We start from the raw sequence: 21,360 nt of genomic DNA on the forward strand, positions 1-21,360 counted from the left end.
TGCCATTTTTCTAATCACCACGAGACTCATCAGCGATAGCGGGAACTTTATCCACCAATCGATCTGTGTGGACAGCTGACCGATAGCGGGCCATAATTGAGGTGGATTATCATCTCTTTGTCCCTGTGGAGGGTGATGCCCACGTAACTGGTGGAGTCCACAAACCAGGACATGGGGTTATTAAGGAAGCCCTGGCTTCATGACGGCTGTCAGGATGAAAAGTTCTGATCTGGCCCAGCTTATATTAAGGCCAGCGAAGCTGTCAACGTGGATGACCTCTCGTATAAGCGGTAGGAGATTAACTGTTGGGTGGCAAACAAAAAGCAAGCTATCGTCCACATACGGCGACAGTAAAAATGAGCCAGGATGGAACTGCAGACCCTGATAAAGGTGATGCTCCAACAGGTGGTGCACTAATGGGTTCATTGCTATAATAAAACGAAAAAGTGAAAGAAGGCATCCTTGGATGGTCTCCCTGAACACAAGGAGAGGGCCAGTAATCGAGCCATTGAGCCAAAAGCGAGCAACTGGGCACTAATAAAGGAGCATAATTAAGGCAGACAGGCCATGGGGAGGCCTAATTTATCAAGTGTCACCTCAGGGAATGGCCATTCTAGAGAACTAAAGGCCATTTCAGTGTCCAAAAGGGCAACAACTGCTGGGACCTCTGAAGATGTTTCTGTTCTCCGTAGGTTTAAGAAGGAAGATCTATGGGGAGCAAAGTCAGTTTGTAAAGGTGATATGGTCTGTTCCATGAGGAGGGACAGTCTAGTTGCAATTACTTTGGATAGAATCTTTTTATCCAAGTTTAGTAAAGAGAGCGGGTGGTAAGAGGTGCTCAGATGGAAGGGCAGAGCTTTCCTAAGCCTAAAATGGCCGCCTGAAACGAGAGCTCCGTTGAGCCATACAACAATTCACCAGTTATCTTGCATTAGGACGATCCCTGGGGAGTTAACCACGCCCCAATGCGTATCAGAAAATAAGCCCGCACCACTGGTGGTATTTTGTACGACCAGGATGAGCTGGGGCCCGAGAACGGCAGCATTTGCTTGGAGGCTGGGTGATGCGCCACAGGCCTTGGCGGACCGTTAGGCGTGAAGTTCTGAATGAGAGCACTGCTCTGGACCTGCGGAGAACCTAATCTGGCGCTGAAGTTAAATCATTGGGGGCCAGGCCCACAGAGCAGCGGCGTGCTTGTGGAGCACTTGCTCTGATTATCCCACTGCGAGATCGGCTGGTCAGAGGGGCGACTGAAAGCCCCGCATCGATCCGACCCTCCTCGTTGGGAGCGTCCGGCAACATGGAATGAGAAGCGCTCCGGGGCCCACTTTGACTCGGCCCGGTGAGGCGAGCTGCGTCAGCTGTGTGAAGCTTCGCTGACCGCGCCTGCTGGCCTTGAGATCCATCTAACCTGCGGTGTTGGAGGAATCCGTACACTATGGGGTGACATAACTCACCTGCGGAGCCCCACGGAGGCTTGTGTGGTTGGATGGTCTCCCTGACTATCAGGCTGATAACATCGGGAGCAGCAACGGAGATCCTCTGTGCCTCCTGCGCGAGGTATTTTACCTAGCTGCATTGTGCTGTGTGTTACCCTGTGATCCTTTATTTGCCTGAAGGAGCCCACTGGGATAGGTTGCACGCTGCTGTAAAAGCTGAGCTGGCTGAGGAGTCTCGAGAGAGCTGCTGAGCAGATTCCCTTCCCCTGCTCTGTGGACTGGGTCTTTGGTGGCCAGGGACTGCATCTGGGTGGCAGATTACATTCTTTGTAGCTGAGAACTTGTTTCTACGTTAGAGCCTGGGATCAGTATACACCCCCATTGAAGCTGAAGGGCAACACATGGAAAGTTCAGGGGTGGCCTCTTGGAGTACATCCATGCCGGTCTCTCTGCTACGTATGCTCCCACTCCACAGCTAAATTACCCGAGTTTTGTGTTGCTTTGCCTCCGGTGGTTATTGAGCTGTGCTGCTTCTCAGTGGATGTTGGTTGCCTGAGAAGCCCAGAGTATACTGCGGGGGAGGTGGTGGCCTGTCTGCCAGTCTGGGAGCGGATGCAGGGGACAGTGCTGCTATTCTTCCGCACACCCAAAATGGGCAAAGCAGACAAGGCTCAGCCAAAGATATCTTTCGAGCAGCGGAAGCCCAGGGCAAGGGACAATACCCGGGAGGAGGGTCGCAGGCAACACGATGAAACGTCAGAGCAGGCGGAGGGGGATATTCAAAGTATGTTAGCAGCTATGCAGAGGAGTCTTCAAGATAGCCTAACAGCCATAGATATAAAGCTTGACTCCCTGGCATACAGAATGGATAGAATGTTGGAACAAATGGACAAGCAAGCTGAAAAGCAGGACATGACTGAGGCTGGGTAACTGAAGTGGAGGAGGTGCAGACAGAATTGGACGCTACACAGAAGCAGATGAACAGAGCATTGCAGACACTGCAGGACAAGGCAGAGGACCTTGAGGCCCGTTTTAGAAGATGCAACATATAAATTACGGGCTTACCAGAGTCCACACAGGTCGGTAATATGGAGTTGTTTGTGGAAAAGATGCTGGTCACCTTGCAGGGCGAAGACACCTTTTCAAACATGTTTGTGGTGGAGAGGGCCCATCGATCGCTGGGTCAGAGGCCTACACAAGGAGCTCTTCTAAGACCCATATTCACTAAGCTCCTAAACTATAGGGACCAAGACTCAGCACTGAGAGTAGCACAAGAGAAGCAGACGCTGCAGTTTGAGGGGTCAGCTATTTCCCTGTATCCGGATTTCACACTTCGTGTACATGAAGCACGTAGGCAGTTTGCACCACTCAAGCGTCAACTCCACGATCAGAACAGTGACTATGAAATGCTGTACCCAGCAAGGCTGTGAGTAAACAGACAGGGAAAATCCAAGATCTTTATGGACCCCAAACTGCTGCAGAAAGCTCTTAAGGAATGGGCAAGGGAGCGGCAGAAAAGCCCGGAGCAGAATTGTTTGGAGGGCGCCGTTGGGGGCAGACTGGATGATCAGGATTAGCGCACTTGCCTACGTACTGCCAAATAAGGAGAAGTCTTGGGAGGGAATGTTGGGACTGTAGAATATTTCCGGTGCACTGTTGCAATCTCCACAGTTACTATTGTGATAATGTAAAAGTAGACTTTGTAAAATATCAATGTGTTAAGAATATTGACAGCCTATCTCATTTGCACAGGGATGGGCGGACCTCATCAGAGGCATATCTGGGACGGGTGACAAGATACTGAATAGTTTCCTAATGCACTATAGGCTTGATGGCAGACGGTAATGTGTATGTAGCCTAATAAGAGAAGCTATAGGTTGGCAACATCCGCCCATGTGTGTGCACCACTACCTGGGGTTTATTCAGTTAGTGCGAGAGCACCACCGTTAGATGTGACTTTCTAATGTTATTTTGGGGATGTGTGGGGAAATTTTGTCATTGCACAGTTGGGGGATGCTTGGTGTGGGAGGGGGGAGGTGGGGGTTGAGACTGACGCGCTGTGCAGTTTTTCTTGATATTATGCTTAGACGGTACAAGAGCAGATCTAAAATTGACTTACCCTTACAGCTTGGCTCCCACATTAACCAACACACTCAGTGCCACTGACCACTAATACAACAGACACGGAAGCCCATGGCAGGATTAGGGCCCATACCTGGAATATTCGGGGCCTCAATGACCATCGCAAACTGCGGAAAGTTATGGCCTACTTGCTGAGACATAAGATAAACATTGGGCTCCTACAGGAGACACACCAACCCTTGAATGGCAATATGCTTCGTACTAGATGCTTACATGGGCACACTCATGTCTCAGATTTCAACACACACGCTCGCGGAGCGATCACCAAGGTGAATCCTAAATCAGCTCTCAAGCTCGAGCCACTAGACTATGACCCAGAGGGTAGATATGCCATTTCTAGATGCTTGGTGAAGGGTTCAGATCTTATACTGGTCAATATATATGGCCCTAACTATGACAATCCAAAATTCTGCTCTTCACTAACAGAAAAGATGCGGAGATATGAGGGACGTACCCAACTTTGGGGTGGTGATTTCAATTGTGTCTTGAACCCGCAGCTGGATTGGTCCGGCAGACCAGAACAGCGAGTCACCGCGGTGGCCTGCGCCATTACAGATGCATTGACACAGTTAGAACTTACTGATGTTTGGTGGCAGCAAAACCCAAACGGCAGCGGGTATACACACTACTCTGCATTCCATAATTTTCATACCAGGATTGACTATTAGCTGGCCTCTCGGAGTATCTATCCCAAGGTTCAAGACTGCAGTATACTTCTACACACCTATTCGGATCACTCCCCTATACTTCTTGTTGTAGATACTACACAGAAACGTATCCCACCCTACACATGGCGCTTCCCCCATACTCATTATTGCAGACAGTTTTTAAATCAGAAGTGACTGAGGCCTTAGATACCTTCTTCACTTGTAATGTTGGATCAGTAGATTCTTTAGGGACTGTCTGGAAAACATTTAAAGTCTATATCCGTGGGATAGCAATGTCTAAGCATTCAGGTGTGCTCCGGGCAATCCACAAGGGGTTATCTGACTTTGAGGGGTTGCTTAAAACACTTGAACGCCTAATAGTGGATGGCTCAACAGAAACAGACAGGGCAACGTTTAAGTCATTATTAGAGGATTTCCATGAAGCTGCGGACGCGGAAATCAAACATTTGGGCAAATATGCAACAGCGCGTACGTTTGGGTAGGGAGAGCGCCCGGGAGCGGTCCTGGCCTCGTTACTGAAGAAACGTAGGGAAGCCACTCTAATGTCTGAGATCAAGGGTGCGGAGGGGGAGGCTATACCCGATGAGACTGAGATAGCTGCTCGGTTCCGGCAATACTTTTCGACACAACATGTATGCGGGGAGGCTGAGATTTTAGACTGTTTGTCACATATAAAGTTGCCCTGGCTGACCAACGAACACCGTGAATACTTGATGCGACCACTGGAGCTTGAGGAAATCTCCTCAGCACTAGCAGGGATGAAATCTGGCAGCGCCCCGGACGTAGACTGTTTAACGGTTAGTTTTCATAAAGAATTCAAAGAACTGTTGGTCCCTCACCTTGCAACTCTGTTCAAGGAGATGTATGCGGATGGCATTATGCCCCCTTCCATGAGAGAGGCGATTATTGTCGCTATTTTGAAACCGGATAAACCACCTTCTGATTGCTCCTCTTACCGGCCATTGTTGCTACTAAATGTGGATACAAAAATCTACACCAAGATTCTAGCGACTCGGCTTGCGCCCTTGGTCCCTCTACTCGTAGCTCCGGAGAAAGCTGGATTAGTTCCTGGTAGGAATTTGGCATATAATCTGAGAACAGTATTCGGGGCAATGCAGCATACCTGCCCAGATGTGCAAGCCATAGCGGTGTTTTTTGATATGGAAAAGGCTTTTGACTCTGTTGAATGGCCTTTTATGAAACAAGTGTTGACACGGATGTGGCTGGGTGATGTATTCCCACAAATGGTTGCGATTTTATACAACACTCATACTGCGAGAGTCAAAATATGAGATTTTGTCACTGACCCCACATGTATTTCTAGAGACACGCGACAAGGATTCCCCCTATCCCCGATATTATAAACGTTAGTGGCAGAACCGCTGGCTTGCGGACCACGAGAATACCATCGCCACAGAGGTATACGATTCCCAGAGTACGACCTAATTGTTTCAGCATATGCAGACGATACGCTGCTATATGTCAGGGACCCGGATATTAACCTGTCTCCCATACTCAGGGAAGTCATGCAGTTTGGTACGCATTCAGGCCTTAGGGTTAACTGGGCGAAGTCAATAATGTCCCCCTCACTTCTGCTACTGTGCAGATTGAGCCTGATTACCCTCTGCAGTGGTCTTCGGAGCCAGTGAGATACTTAGGAATCAAAATACACACGGACTCGGAGGCGGTGTTCTGCGAGAAGTATGGCGTTGCTGTCAATAAACTGGAAGATGAGATTGAAAGGTGGATTCGCCTTCCCCTCTCGCTGCTGGGCCGTATCTCGATCATGAAAATGGTGATACTCCCCCGTTTTCTGTTTCTATTCTCTAACATTGCTATGGTCCTCCCTGGATCTTTTTTCCGCACCCTCACGTCACTCCGGATCAAAATAGCTTGGGCCGGAAAACAGGCCAGGGTCAAATGGGACGTCTTGACTCTCCTCTACTGTTTTGGAGGTCTAGGTGCCCCAAATTTAGATCTGTATAATAGAGTGGCATAGGCTGCACATGCGCACTATTGGATCCATAGTCCACCGGGTACACACCATAACCAGATAAAGAGAAAGAGGGTGGCGACATCACCACTTCCATTACCCGCTATTCTGTTTACCCTCCACGGATTGTCAGATGGGAATTTTTGACTCAAAAAATGCACCTAGACATGCATGGCAGCATCTGCTCAAGCTACAAGCTGGAGCGATACTTTATTCCCCTCTTGCTCCTCTGAAGTGGTGTTGTTGGCTTCCTCTGTGCAGAGATAGGAGAGTGATGAGTGCACTTGGAGCTCTAGAGTTAGTGATGATTGGGGATATGTTCAGGGATGGTAAGGTTAAGACATGGGAAGAACCTGAGGCACCAGGTGTACACACTACATTCCTGCACAGGCTCCAATTCCACAGAACTAGACATGCCTTAGCAGATATTCTGGGTGGTGATATGGAGGAACCGCCGGACATTGCTGCACTCGCATACATGATAAAAACTGAATCCCCAACCCACATTGTGTCACAAATTTACAAATTAACTCTGGGATACCAGGAAAACCTTTATACCAAGGTGCGACTAGCATGGCAAACTGATTTAGAGAGAGAATTAGGTCGAAACCTGGCGATATTGCTGCGTAAATACAAAGCCGATTTCACTAAATGGGAAACACAGGCAAATGCATTTTAAATCCCTGAAGAGGGTATATTACACCCCCAAAAGATTATGTAGATACGGGCTGCGTGCTACATCGGTATGTGACCCCTGTGGAGAACCCCTGGTGGACTTCTTGCATTTAGCCTGGAATTGTCCTGGAATTGAAGGCTTCTGGGCAGTTGTGTTTCTAGAGGTAGGTGAAATTATTGATATGCCACTTATGCCAGATCCTCTACTTGCACTATTGGCCTATTCCAAGCAATTGCCAAAGGCGGCTCGCAGAATAGTAGACATGAGTATGCTGATTGTAGAGTGGCGATGTGCTGGATGAGAGGTCCGACACCTACTGTTTTGGAGTGGTCCAGGGAAATGATCTACTGTAGTAGGCAAACTGAGAACTATAGAGAACTATTCCTGCCGCACGGTCATCCTAAAAACTTTTTGGCACTATACAAGACATACCAAATGGCTAAAGACAGTGCGACCACAGGTCCTGATGCTACTGTAGAAGTCGTAGGGGAGTAGTGAGGGGAGGAGATCTTACTCAGTCACTGGACACATAGAGGGGGACATAATTTTAGAATACTGGTAAGGGGTCAGTCCACGAACAATGAGGGCTTTCGTGGCATTCTGTATTGGGATGATGACACTTCATGCAGGGAAATTGCCACCATCAAAATATCACTGTAACAGGAGGTGTTTGTTGATACTGGACATAGCTAAGAGCTGATGGATGGGGCGAACTGAGAGGGATACTGCTGTGCAAAATATTTCCTGTATCCTATTATTTGCTTTTTTATATTATCTGTCATTAAATTATAAGATATCATGTCTCTTTGTTTTTCAGAAATAAAGTTTACTTAAAAAAAAGAGGTGCATAGATGGTGATCCTTACCTGGTTTTTAATAATAATGTGTTGACCGTTTCTCGTTATGATAACGTGGGGGGAGAACACCCCTCTCAAGGGCTACAGCATGTATCTCATGCATAAGCAGTGTAAGCAGGTGTTTATACACTTTATGAAATGCACCAGAGAGTCCATCGAGGCCGGAAGCCTTTGAGCCATTGAGAGCATCTATGGCCTGTACTATTTTCTCACAGGATACAGGTTCACTTAAGAACTGTCTGTGGACATCAATAAGCCACACCATCATGATTACGGCAAGGTAATCCGCTATCACTGCAGTATCACCTGTTATGCAAGATGAGTAGAGATGTTCATATTAGCACAGTTGCTCACACATCATACTTTCCTTATCAAAAGATCTGTCCGCTCTTAGTTGTCTGTAGAGTAGAAAAATATGCACTTAGTCTGTTAGGATGAAGGAGACATGCCACTGTGTGACTGGGGTGCACCCCCTCACCAAAGCGGCGGGCTGTCGCATATTTACCCAGATAGGCTGTTTGCCTATCGTCCAAGTCTTGGAACTCTTTTAATAAGACAGTGCGGTGGTGAAGTTGGGGTCTACAGTGTGATTAGGAATCTACAAGGTTTAAGGCCTACAGTTCACCCGGGTGAGGCGGGTGCGAATGTCTTGCAGAACTCTGCCATGTTTAGAAATACAGACTCCATGTATATATGTCATGAATGCTTCCTATAGCGTAGCCTATGTGATAACCAAACCAGTATTAAGGGTAAAGTAGTCTACAATGGAGTCACGGAATTCAGAGCAAAAGACCTCGTCAAGCAGAGTGTTATAAGGGAAGTGCCAACTGCGCTCCATCCAATTCCCTTTAGGGATATCCAGAATGAACTGGATCTGTGCATTGTCCGATAGTGTGCGTAGATGTTTGGCAACTGAATCACATTCGCCATGGTGAAACAATAGTCAAGCCAAGGCCCCACCCCATGGGTAGCAAAATAGAAACTGTATAAGAGGTGGGGTGTTGCAGGTGCCAAATATTGTGTACAGTGTCTATAATGTAGTGCAGTACATGCAGAGCCCGGGGTTTGCCGTGGGGTTGCAAAGTGGTGGAGTCTGCCAGGCGGTTAGGTACAATATTCAGGTCACCCCTCAAAATGATCAGCTTGGAACCAACCACTCCCATCAATGCAGAAACCTCCTGATACAAATCAGGGTCATCTACAGTTGGGGCATGGATATTAACCAGCAGAACTTTACACGGGGCCACTGTGCCAGCTTCCAGGACATATCTGCAGTTCAGGTTGTGAAAGCTAGTTGTATGAGTAAACAGTGCACCTTTCTGGTTTAGTGTGCACACCACACATGAGTGAGAGCTATACCTTGAAAAGAAGCAGTGTGTGCCACCCAGAGGATGCAAATGAGTGTGTCTCAAATGGCAGAAGGTGTGTCTCCTTTAGAAAGGCTATTTTTCCCCATGGCTTGCCAAGTAGGAGAGTACCTGCTTTCCCTTTTGTGGATTGTTGAGGTCATGGATGTTCCATGTTAAGAGGGTAATCTCTGCCACCTGCCAGCCCTACCCTTTACAGGTAAGGAGAGGGTAGCTGTAGGAGTGTATGAGCAGTCTCAGACAAAAGGACAATACATACCAGATGGGCATCCGTAAATAAGGAGAGATAACTTGAGCAAACAAACATTTCCCACCCACACCAGCCAAAGTGTCATCCTGTACCCTCATAAATGTAACAAAAACAGAAACCCTAACAAAGTGTATTGTGTTATACACATTGAGGGAGAGGCAATGCTACCGCTGGAGAGGCCCATCTGAACCGGTATTCCTGAGTAAGTTGTAACATAACCGGTCACAAGAGAGAAATACAAGGGAGTAGCACCTGTCAAGCAGTCTTGAAATTTCAACGACTCAGTGAGCATCAACAGTGGCAGATGTGAATGGAGACTATCATTAATCAATGCAACAGGGAGGACAGCTCTACTGTCAGGGCTGAAAAAAACAACTCAGTCCACGATTACCTGTGCCGATGCAGCAGGAGGTGAGCAGTCAGGGGATGTGAATTAGTCTTATCCTCTCAAAGTGGTTTGCAGAACCCTGCAGCCTCTGCCTGGGTGTAAAAAGTCTGATTTGCTGTTCAACTTGACCCTCAAGGGGAAGATGGGGAAGTACAGGAGACTGCATGGAAGGAGAGCAGCTGAGAAGTGAGGGACATTCCATCAATGCACATGGAGTGATCTGCCATACACTGAGACTATGTGAGTAGGTAGCCAGCAGGTTCAGGGAAGCAGATTTTGCATTGAAGATTTTAGAGACCAAAAGTGTCTGTTTTGTTACATGAGGAGTGACTGGGGTGACCTGTGGACAAAAAAAATGGTCTTGTATTCAAATATTTGTTTAACCAAGATCCAATGGATTTAACTGAGGGCAGGCTTGATGTGGTTATTACTTCTTAGGGGCCGATTCAGATTCGGGTTGGAAGGGCTCCGAATCATGTTCGGAGCCCTTCCGACCAAATCAGTACATGTCGAACGGATTTCTTTCCGACTGAGCCATTCCGATGGGCTTGGTCGGAAAGGAATCCGACTTGGATTTCCGGAAGGCTTACGACGGGCTCAGAGAGCCCGTCTGCCATCCGGAAATGCTCCAGTACTTCCCCGGTCGCCTCTTTACGACCGAGAGAGTACAATGGCAGTTTTTTACTGCCTTTTCGTGCCGATCTGTCTGGCACAAAAAGGCAGTTGGAAACTGTCTCTGGGGGCTTCCAGCAGGGCCCCCATGGGTGCAGGGCTGCTGAATGGCAGCCTGGGGGCACCTATGGTGCCCCTCTGTGGATGCCTGCACCCGGTGGCTGGCACCTTGGGGTGCCAGCCACAGGGTGCAGGGATGAACTGCACCCCTGCTCCTCTCAATGCAGGCATGCATTCCGCTCGGAATGCATGCTTGCATTGTGAACCATACGAATGCAACCGAACAGGGTTCGGTCGCATCGTACTAGCAGGGCCGTAACCGACCACAGCAGGTCGGTCGGTTACGGCTCCTGACCGATGTCAGATGGACCTGAGTCCGTTCGACATCGGAATTGGTCCCTTAAATCTAAATATGAGTTGAGTGACATGGTTCTGGTCCTTTTAGCAATTTGGCAAGCACTTTTCAGATATTAGGTACATGTAACTTACAGTCATTTAAACTGAAAGTCTTGTGTATTACTTTAGCGTGATTTTGCAAGGCACTCACGACCTCCCCTAATTTACTTATTAAAGGTTGCTAAATTTCCTTTCCATATAGCTGCAAACAGCACAGAGTTTACAATAGTAAGCCTTTTTCGATAGCAAATCCTTAAGGAAAATTAAGCACTAAGACATTTGAACTACATTAGTTGTGCAATCAACAAAACTCAATACCTCCTTGATGCCTTTTTAAAAGATTTGGTTTAGCTCTTAAGTTTGTACTTTGAAAGGTGCAAACACTGTAAAACAATATTTTGGAAATGCATATTAGCTATTGGAAAAAAGTACAAGAAATATATTTTTTTCGAAGCAGTCGAAATGTTAAAATTAGGAAGAAGAAAATGGACTGCTTTATTTAGCCTACATCAAATCGGCCAAATATCAATCTTGCCAAATCCTGCTTTGTTTTGAGTGAAATTGCTTCTGTATGGTAAGGTTGAATAGAGTTTCGTGTGTAGGGATATAATAAGTGCTGACGTGCTTGAGAATGAGACTGTCAGAGCTGATTGGTGCAAAGGAACAGACATGTTGTTTTCTAGTTAAAAGTTTGAGTTGAAGCCACAGAATTGCCATGACTTTGTACGAAGTAACCAGACCTGTTTAAATGTTGTAAGTCAGCTCTGCTGCTGCTCCCAGGCCCAGATTTGAATCCTGCAAATCTGTGGAAAGGTTCAAAATATGCAGTCTGTATAGAAGAATCCTGTGACACTTCAGACACTCTCTAGAAAGAGTGTGAACAGTTGCCAGATTTCCGACTCTACTTCTCCTTGCCACCCAAAATCACGTAAGTTGTGTAGGCATAACTCGTTCATTTTATTGTCTTATTTTCTAATGTAATTGTGATGGTTGGCCAGCATTAGCTAATAGAAGAGGCATGCTTCATGCCCACACTAGGCTTGCTCACAAACCAAACCTTCTCAGAGTACCTACTTTCAATACCCTCTCAGAAAAAGATTTCCTCAAAATTATCTTCACAATCAGAACCAGCACCTCGAAAAATCTTGAAACATATCCTTTGCACAACCTGTGATGGGAGGTTTCTTAGAGGCCTATCCAACAAGAGCTGAAAACCTCTCACATTAGACCACACCTCAAGAAGAAAAACCTCGACCCATCCAACCCAGCAAACAACAAGACTTTATGAAATGGACAATTCTTAGGAAAAATATTTGAAAAAGTAGTGATTACTCAACTTTCAAATTTCGCAAAACATAATTATGTAATGTTCTGATCTAGATTCAAACCAGGCAGAGGCACACATGCACCCATCATATCCATTTGGGATGATCTAAATTACATAGTGGACAAGAACAGAATGGTCACCCTATTGCCTCTGGATTTATTAGCTGCATTTAGCACTTTTCAGCACCACACACTTTAACAAAGACTCTATCATGTAAGAGTACATGAAAATGCTCTAAAATGTATTGTTTCTTATCACTGACATCGACAAGGTGTAGTTTATTTACCAAGAAAGAAAAAACAAAGGTGATGATGGACGGAGCGTTGACAATACAAACACTCACCCCCAGTCAACTGATCTGGGTTTAATCCATCACCGTTCTTTAGCTCACTCCGCCACCCCAGTTCAGACACTGCCATATGCAAATCAGTCTGACCCTGTGCCTCATGGGAACAGTCCAGCCCGAACTGCCGGTAGTTTATTTACCACCTTTCACGTCAGCTCCTCATACCCAACACTGTGACATCTCTTGAGGTCCATGATATCCCGTTATTATTCAACATCTACCTTTACCCCTAACCAAACCTGATTAAATCATTCAACTTCACCTGTTACAACTTGCAGATGACACCTAAATCATTGTAAAAATGGATGACCCGAAAGACCTCTACAACTCAAAACCTGATGACTGCCTTTCAATCACAAACACATGGATGATGAACAACAATCTAAATCTCAATAATGCAAAGACAGAGATCATTACCTGAGGACAATGGCAAAAATGCCAGCCAACCACCATATGGCCCAGGGAACTAGAGAACCTTCCATAAAACATCAAGACAAGTCAGAAATCTAGGGGTAGCCATGGATTCACACCTAACCGAGATACCTGTGTAAACAATGTCACAAAAATTGTCTTCTACTCAAGGAAAACTCAGTGTCACATCTTCCTATACCTTGGAGACCAACAACCATGCTCATACTTGTAATCTACAAGCCTGACTATGTCAACAGCCTACACCTTGGAACACAAACATTCATCAGGTGCAAATTGCAACTCATTCAAAATGCTGCTGCAAGACTTCCTACATTCACCCAAGGGAACACGTTATTTAAGTCTTACAATCATTCCACTGGCTACTTATAGCTAGAAGGGTCATGTTCAAGGCAATATGCACTGTCGAGAGAGCTCCCAAGGAAAAGAACCACTATACCTAATTGTTAACTACAAGCAATACAAAAAAAACAGGAAACTGAGCTTCAGGCTTCCACCACTTTTATCATACCTGTTGAACCTGTCAGCCTTAGATTGATCTCCCCCCAAACCTTTTGCCTTACTCCTCCATTTTTGCTGATCTCGTGTTTGTTGGTCTTAGGACTCTGTGCAATGTACCACTGCTGACAAGTGCTAAAGTGTGTGTACTTACTACCTTAAACAAGGAAACATTGACTTACACCCAATTGGCACAGTGAATTCACTTACACATCCCTAGTAAAGTGGTACTACATGTACCCAGGGCCTAGAAATGAAAGGCTGGTTCACTTATTGAATATAGATTCCCAAAATATCCCCATACACAAATATCGATGCAAAAATATCGGTAAAAAATATCGACATCCTCTAGTTAAAATTGTAAATACAAAAATATTGATGTAAAAAATATAGATGTACAAAATATCGATTTTTATTATTTAAATACAAATTTACGTTAAATATAATAAATTATAAAATTAACTTTAAAAATAATATTTAGATTTAATATAGTTTCACAAATATAAAATAAATGTAAGTTAAAAATATGTAAACATACATATATAAAATGTAATATATATCTATATATATATCCTTTAAAACAATTAATAAACCATTAATCTTTATTTATTTTATAATTTTATAAATGTATACAAATTTACAAAGAAATATATATAATTACATACCCTTATAATATAAATTCTAATGAAAAAACCTTATATCATAAATTAAAACATTATAATATTTAATAGTCTTTAACATTAAATTTTGCACTCCATTGAGTGCAACAGAAGGAAAAGTGTTGGATAGCGGAGTGGTAAAAAATACTATTCCCACTCCAGTCAGTACAACAGTAGAGAAAGTGTTGGATAGCGGAGGGGTAAAACCTACTATTCCCACTCCAGTGAGTGCAACAGTAGGGAAAATGTTGGATAGCGGAGGGGTAAAACTTAATATTCCCACTCCAGTAAGTACAATAGTAAAGAAATTGTTGGATAGCGAAGGGGTAAAAATTTCTATTCCCACTCCAGTCAGTGCAATAGTAGGGAAAGGGTTGGATAATGGAGGAATAAAACGTAATGTTCCCACTCCAATGGGTGCAACAGTAGGGTAAATGTTGGATAACGGGGGGAGTAAAAATTACTATTCCCACTCCAATGAGTGCAGCAGTAAGGAAAAAGTTGGATAGCGGAAGGGTAAAAATTACTATTCCCGCTCCAGTGGGTGCAAGAGTAGGGAGAGTGTTGGAAAGCGGAGAGGTGGGAATTACTATTCCCACTCCAGAGGGTGCAACAGTAGCGAAAGTGTTGGATAGGGGATGGTTAAAATTACTATTCCCGACTCCAGTGAGTCCAACAGAAGGGAAAATGATGGATAGCAGAGGGGTAAAAATAACTATTCACACTCCAGTGGGTGCAATATTAGGGAAGGTATTGGATAGCGGAGGGGTAAAAAATACTATTCCCACTCCAGTGAGTGCAACAGTCGGGAAAGTGTTGGATAGCGGAGGGGTAAAAATTACTATTCCCACTCCAGTTTGTGCAACAGCAGGGAAAGTGTTGGATAGCAGAGGGGTAAACATTAATATTTGCACTGGAGTCAACTCAAAATTAAAAACAAACAAATTAACAACAACAAGAAATATTTTAATAAAACAAAAAAACAACATATAAACGTTTTAAATATTACAAACGATAGAAACAGATTAGAATGTTAAAAAGATCTAACAAATACCTAGAAAGATTATTTTTAAAAAATCTAAAATAATTTAAAAACACAAAACTATTTTTTATAGAAAAGTGTTATGAACAAAAACATTATTTATTACATACATGTAATATTTTTTATTTCCTACCCTATGACAACACACAATTCACAACCCACATTTACTTTTTGTACCTCCATAATTAACATAATTAATTATCAATTAAACAAATATTAATAATATTTTTAAACAAATAACAATTAATTTACTCCCCAAACGTTACCCCTATAAAAACAAAACACAGAATATAACAGTAAATACTAACCATAAATACTTATCAATTGATAAATTAATATTACTAATCAACTAATTAATACATTAAACATGAATTACTTTCCACCCTCTACCCCAATAAACACCACAACCCACACCTAAAAATCATTACATAACTAATTTTACATTTATAAATTAATTATCAATTAACAACTTATTAATTAGTTTAAAATAATTTACTTCCCACCATTTTCCACTATAAACCCCACAACGTACATCAAAAATTAATTACACAATTGTCATATTTTAATTTAAAATAATTAATTAGCATTAATTCAACATGTATTAATTAATTATAAATACATTACTTCCCACCCTATTCTCCTATAAACCCCACCACCCACTCCTAAAGAAATGACACAATTAACATAAATAATTAATTTATAATAATTATCAACCAATTAAAACATATTTAATAATAACATAACTCTCACAGTTAACACTATACAATATCACTTAAATAAATATTAATAAATAAATAAATAAATATTAATACATTTATTATAATTCAATTACGTCCCACCCTATCCCCCTATAAACGCACAACCCGCTCCTAAACAAATGACACAATTAACATAATTGCCAATTAATTAATGAATAATAACAGCCAATTATATAATAATTAATAATTAATTAATTCCCATAATTAACACTATAAAATCTAAATTAAAGAAATACTAGTACTAATACATAAATATTATAATTAATTTATTATAATTAAATTACTTCCCACCTATTCCCCCATAAACCCACAACCTGCTTCTAAACAAATTACACAATTAACATAAATGCTAATTAATGTATTAATAATAATTAAAAGCCATTTAATTAATAATTAATATTAAATTATTTCCACAATTACCACTGTAAAATCTAAATTTACTTCATACTTATACATAAAAAATAATCATTCATTTATTATAATTAAATTTCTTCCCACCCTATTCCCCTATAAACCCAAAACATGCTACAGAATTTAAAAATGTAAAATGTAATTAAGATAAAATTAATAACTACTAAAATTGTAACACATATATTTATAAAATATATATATATATATCACATACTTTTAAAATACATACTAAAATACATAACACTAATTAAAACATCGATATTTTAAACAACTATATTTTTGCTAACGATATTAACAACCTCGATATTTCCAAATATTATATCTCTTACCTGCAAGTCAATATTCTTGACCACAATATTCTTCCTGTCGATATTTCTGTATCACAATATTTAAAACTCGATATTTGTGTATGTCGACATTTTAAACTCAATATTCTGTCTGTGCACCTTAAATGCTACCCATTGTGCCACCAACCTAAATAGCCCTTTTTTTTTTAAGGTAAAGCAGTTTTATTAACAAAAATATTAACATGACAGAACCAATATACAGGAACTTGTATAAACTATAGAAATGCAATCAACATACATATCATAAAGAACTGAAGATGTTTAACAATTTTGAAAATATAATGGGGAAAAAAGAGGGGAGGGAAGGGGGAATGCATAAAGAAAGACCAAGTTAACAGCAGTGTAGAGCATTATCTGAAAAGAAAATAGCAATATAATATAATATAATAAACCGATCAAGGAACAGCAAAATAAGTGACCATGGCAGAGAAATAGAAAAAGCATGGCGGTTTAACATTTTTGGATAAAGAACAAATAGGAGCTTTATGAGCTACATCATCTAAAAGGTAGCCAATATAAAACTCTATTAGCTGACGAACAATAAAAAGAGGAAAAGGGAGTATCTAATCTGTGAAAATGACACACATTATTCCACCTGGCTTTATAAGAAATATTTGATTAATATTTCCAATTGATAGAGATTTGCTGAAAGGCAAGAGCTAGCATGGGATCTAACAACCGCAAGTTACTATGTGGCGAGTGGATATCCTCAGAAAGACTACCCAAAAAGAGTATCAGGGGAGTTAGTGGGCAACTAAAATGAAACAGTCAATATAACTGTAACCAAACTTTTTCCCAGAAAGAAGCTGTAGGAAGGCAGTGTAACAGCATATTCATAAGGTCACCAATTTGATGGTCAGGGTAGCTGCGCGCTATACAAGTACAAAAACATTTACAACAACAACATTTACAGGCCCAGCTGCAGCCCTGGTTCATGTTAGCAGGCGTATGTAATTAGTGTAGTGATCCGCCGCCTGAGCCCGGCTACAGCCCTGGCTGATGTTAGCAGGCGCGTGTAATTTGGTTTAATGTGATAGTTCAGTAACAGCGCGCATGAGAGGCTGCAGTAATTGTCCCCGCAGACACGCTCAGCCGCGTGTGCCCCCGCTTGAGGGTCAGCGGCGACCATCTAACAATTAGAATTGTGTGAGTCTTGAATGATTGTTTCCCGCTGTTCTTATTTTTTTATGACCCACAACGACGCTCTTCAGCCCCGAGTGCTTTTTAGACGCACCCATGCCAAGCCACACACTGCATTCGTCCCTTTCAGACGCACCCAGGCCAAGGCACACACTGCATTCGGCACTCCAGTATGTGTGAGACAACGGGCAGTCCCCCAAGGGAGTCTTGCGAATGGTTACTTAACGCGCTTCGAGGTGAACGTCTTTGTGACGCCCCCAGCACACGGCCACAGCAGACGATCTGATTAATGTACGACCCAGATGGCATGAAGTGCGGAACGTAGCACACACACCCAGTGTTTGTCACGCCCCCAGCGTGCCCCTTGATGTGGCGCAATTGCGTAATTGGCGCTTTTTCATGGCATGAAGGGCGGACACACGCCCACAGCGCGGACACACGCCCACAGCGTTTGTCACGCCCCAGTGTGTGACGCCCCCAGCATGCCCCTTGATGTGGCACAGTTACGACTCACATGGCATGAAGGGCGGAATGTACAACACGCCCCCAGCCTTTGTCACGCCCCAGCACACGCACACGCCCACAGCAGAACGCAGACACGCCCACAAGGGACTACTTTGCTGGCACGGTTCTTTTATATGGTGGCCGTCTGCATAGCCTATGTCCTTCTGCTGCAACTGCCCTTTCCAACGCTGTATTGGGTGTTGTGATTGGTGCTGTGGTTACTGAGATTACCCGCCTCAAAGGGTTGGGCTCTCTCTTTATAATATTAGTATGGATGGATATATGTATACATATATATTACCTACTGGTGGTCGCCAGTAGGTAGTTATAGTTAGGACCTAGCTACCATAGGACATCCTCAGCATTCTATTGGAAATAACTTTAGCGCCGGTGGAGGAATTTGCGTGTAATTTTCCAAAATTTAGGCCAGCTCCGCTGCGCTCCTTCCCTGAAAGTTTCGGGGGATTCGTGAAGTGGGGGCCGAGAAAAAAAGGGGGTCCCAAAACGTGTTTTCCCCATGTTAATTTCCATAGGACGAATTGACAAGGCTACAGCCCGAACCGCTGAACGGAACTTCACCAAACTTTGCAAAATTGTAGGGACTTGTACACAGAAGTGCCTTTTCTATATTTGGTGAAAATTGCTCTAGTGGTTTTTACGAAAATTAACTTTAAAAAAATATATATATCTATAGGCACGCTCCAAGCGCTTAGCGGTACGCGTACCGGGGAGCACACCAGGCGCGCTACGGGAGTGCGCGAGTGGAAAGCTGATTGGCTCTCGGATGTCTGTCAACATTCTAAACAGTCCGTAGAGTCCGTCATCTTGTGTCTCGGTAGAATCGAGACACAAGAGGTGAAAATAAAAAGGGGGAAATGATTAAAAGGGGGCAGGGTAGACACCCCCTGACCCCCTAGGTTTTATGAGGGGGGTCTAGAAAGACCCTGAAGGGCAAAAAAACTATTTTCTTTTTTTTTGTGAAGTAAGAGGCCTAACAGACATGCTGCCTAAGATTCCCTACTAGTACATATGCTAAAGCCTAACTGACTTTAAAAATACATGTATTTCCATATTTTTAAACACATCAACTAAGCAAATTATTCACCCAGATCCATTTAAAATCAAGCTTGACTCACAGTGTGATCTTAAGCACATGAGACACATGTCATGACACACACACAAAGAGAGATGTCTGTTAGGCCTCATACTTGACAAATAGGCTCTAAGCTGTGCAATCAAGATCCAGGGTGTGCCGTTCAAATGAAAAATGAATGTTATGTCTTGCTTATATATATGTGGTCTGATTTTTGCCAGGAGACACAGTAAAATAGTATGAGCAGAGACACACATATTGCATGCAGAGACAGAGATGGTAGATTACATGTAACATCCTGGTCATGTGCCTAAGATAACACTGTGAGTCAAGCTTGATTTTAAATGGATCTGGGTGAATAATTTTATGAGAGTTAGAGAGATGGAAACTGTGAGCAGACACAGGTGACATTATTGAAAAATGTGAAAATATAATTCCTCATTTCATACAGACACTCAGTGTGATCCTTGTCAAAAATGTTAAAGCCATACTTTTTACCATGAAACATTTACCAGAGTGAGATGAGACACACGCAAACAGACAAATGACACACAGAAAGAGAGAGAGATGGGGCAGGCACAGAGTGAGATGACACACAGGTACAGAGTGAGGTGAGACACAGGCACAGAGTACCCTTTAAGCTTAGAGATGCAAACTGTGAGCAGATACAGGTGACATTATTGACAAATGTGAAAATATAATTCCTTATTTCATACAGAGACTCAGTGTGATCCTTGTGAAAAATGTTAAAGCTATGCTTTTTACCATAAAACATTTACCAGAGTGAGATGAGACACACGCAAACAGACAAATGACACACAAAGAGAGAGAGATGGGGCAGGCACAGAGTGAGATGACACACAGGCACAGAGTGAGGTGAGACACAGGCATAGAGTACCCTTTAAGCTTAGAGATGCAAACTGTGAGCAGACACAGGTGACATTATTGACAAATGTGAAAATATAATTCCTTATTTCATACAGAGACTCAGTGTGATCCTTGTGAAAAATGTTAAAGCTATGCTTTTTACCATAAACATTTACCAGAGTGATATGAGACACACGCAAACAGACAAATGACACACAGAAAGAGAGAGAGATTGGGCAGGCACAGAGTGAGATGACACACAGGCACAGAGTGAGGTGAGACACAGGCATAGAGTACCCTTTAAGCTTAGAGATGCAAACTGTGAGCAGACACAGGTGACATTATTGACAAATGTGAAAATATAATTCCTTATTTCATACAGAGACTCAGTGTGATCCTTGTGAAAAATGTTAAAGCCATTCTTTTTACCATAAAACATTTACCAGAATGAGATGAGGCAGACGCAAACAGACAAATGACACACACAAAGAGAGAGAGATGGGGCAGGCACAGAGTGAACTGACACACAGGCACAGAGTGAGGTGAGACACAGGCACAGAGTACCCTTTAAGCTTAGAGATGCAAACTGTGAGCAGACACAGGTGACATTATTGAAAAATTTGAAAATGTAATTCCTTATTTCATACAGTCAGTGTGATCCATGTAAAAAATGTTAAAGCCGTACTTTTTACCATGAAACATTTACCAGAGTGAGATGAGACACACGCAAACAGACAAATGACACACAGAAAGCGAGAGAGATGGGGCAGGCACAGAGTGAGATGACACACAGGCACAGAGGGAGGTGAGATACAGGCACAGAGTACCCTTTAAGCTTAGAGATGCAAACTGTGAGCAGACACAGGTGACATTATTGACAAATGTGAAAATATAATTCCTTATTTCATACAGAGACTCAGTGTGATCCTTGTGAAAAATTTTAAAGCCATGCTTTTTACCATAAAACATTTACCAGAATGAGATGAGACAGACGCACACAGACAAATGACACACACAAAGAGAGAGAGATGGGGCAGGCACAGAGTGAGATGACACACAGGCACAGAGTGAGGTCAGACACAGGCACAAAGT

The sequence above is a fragment of the Lissotriton helveticus genome, chromosome 2_1 (genome assembly GCF_964261635.1).
Source record: "Lissotriton helveticus chromosome 2_1, aLisHel1.1, whole genome shotgun sequence".
Lineage (NCBI taxonomy): Eukaryota > Metazoa > Chordata > Amphibia > Caudata > Salamandridae > Lissotriton > Lissotriton helveticus.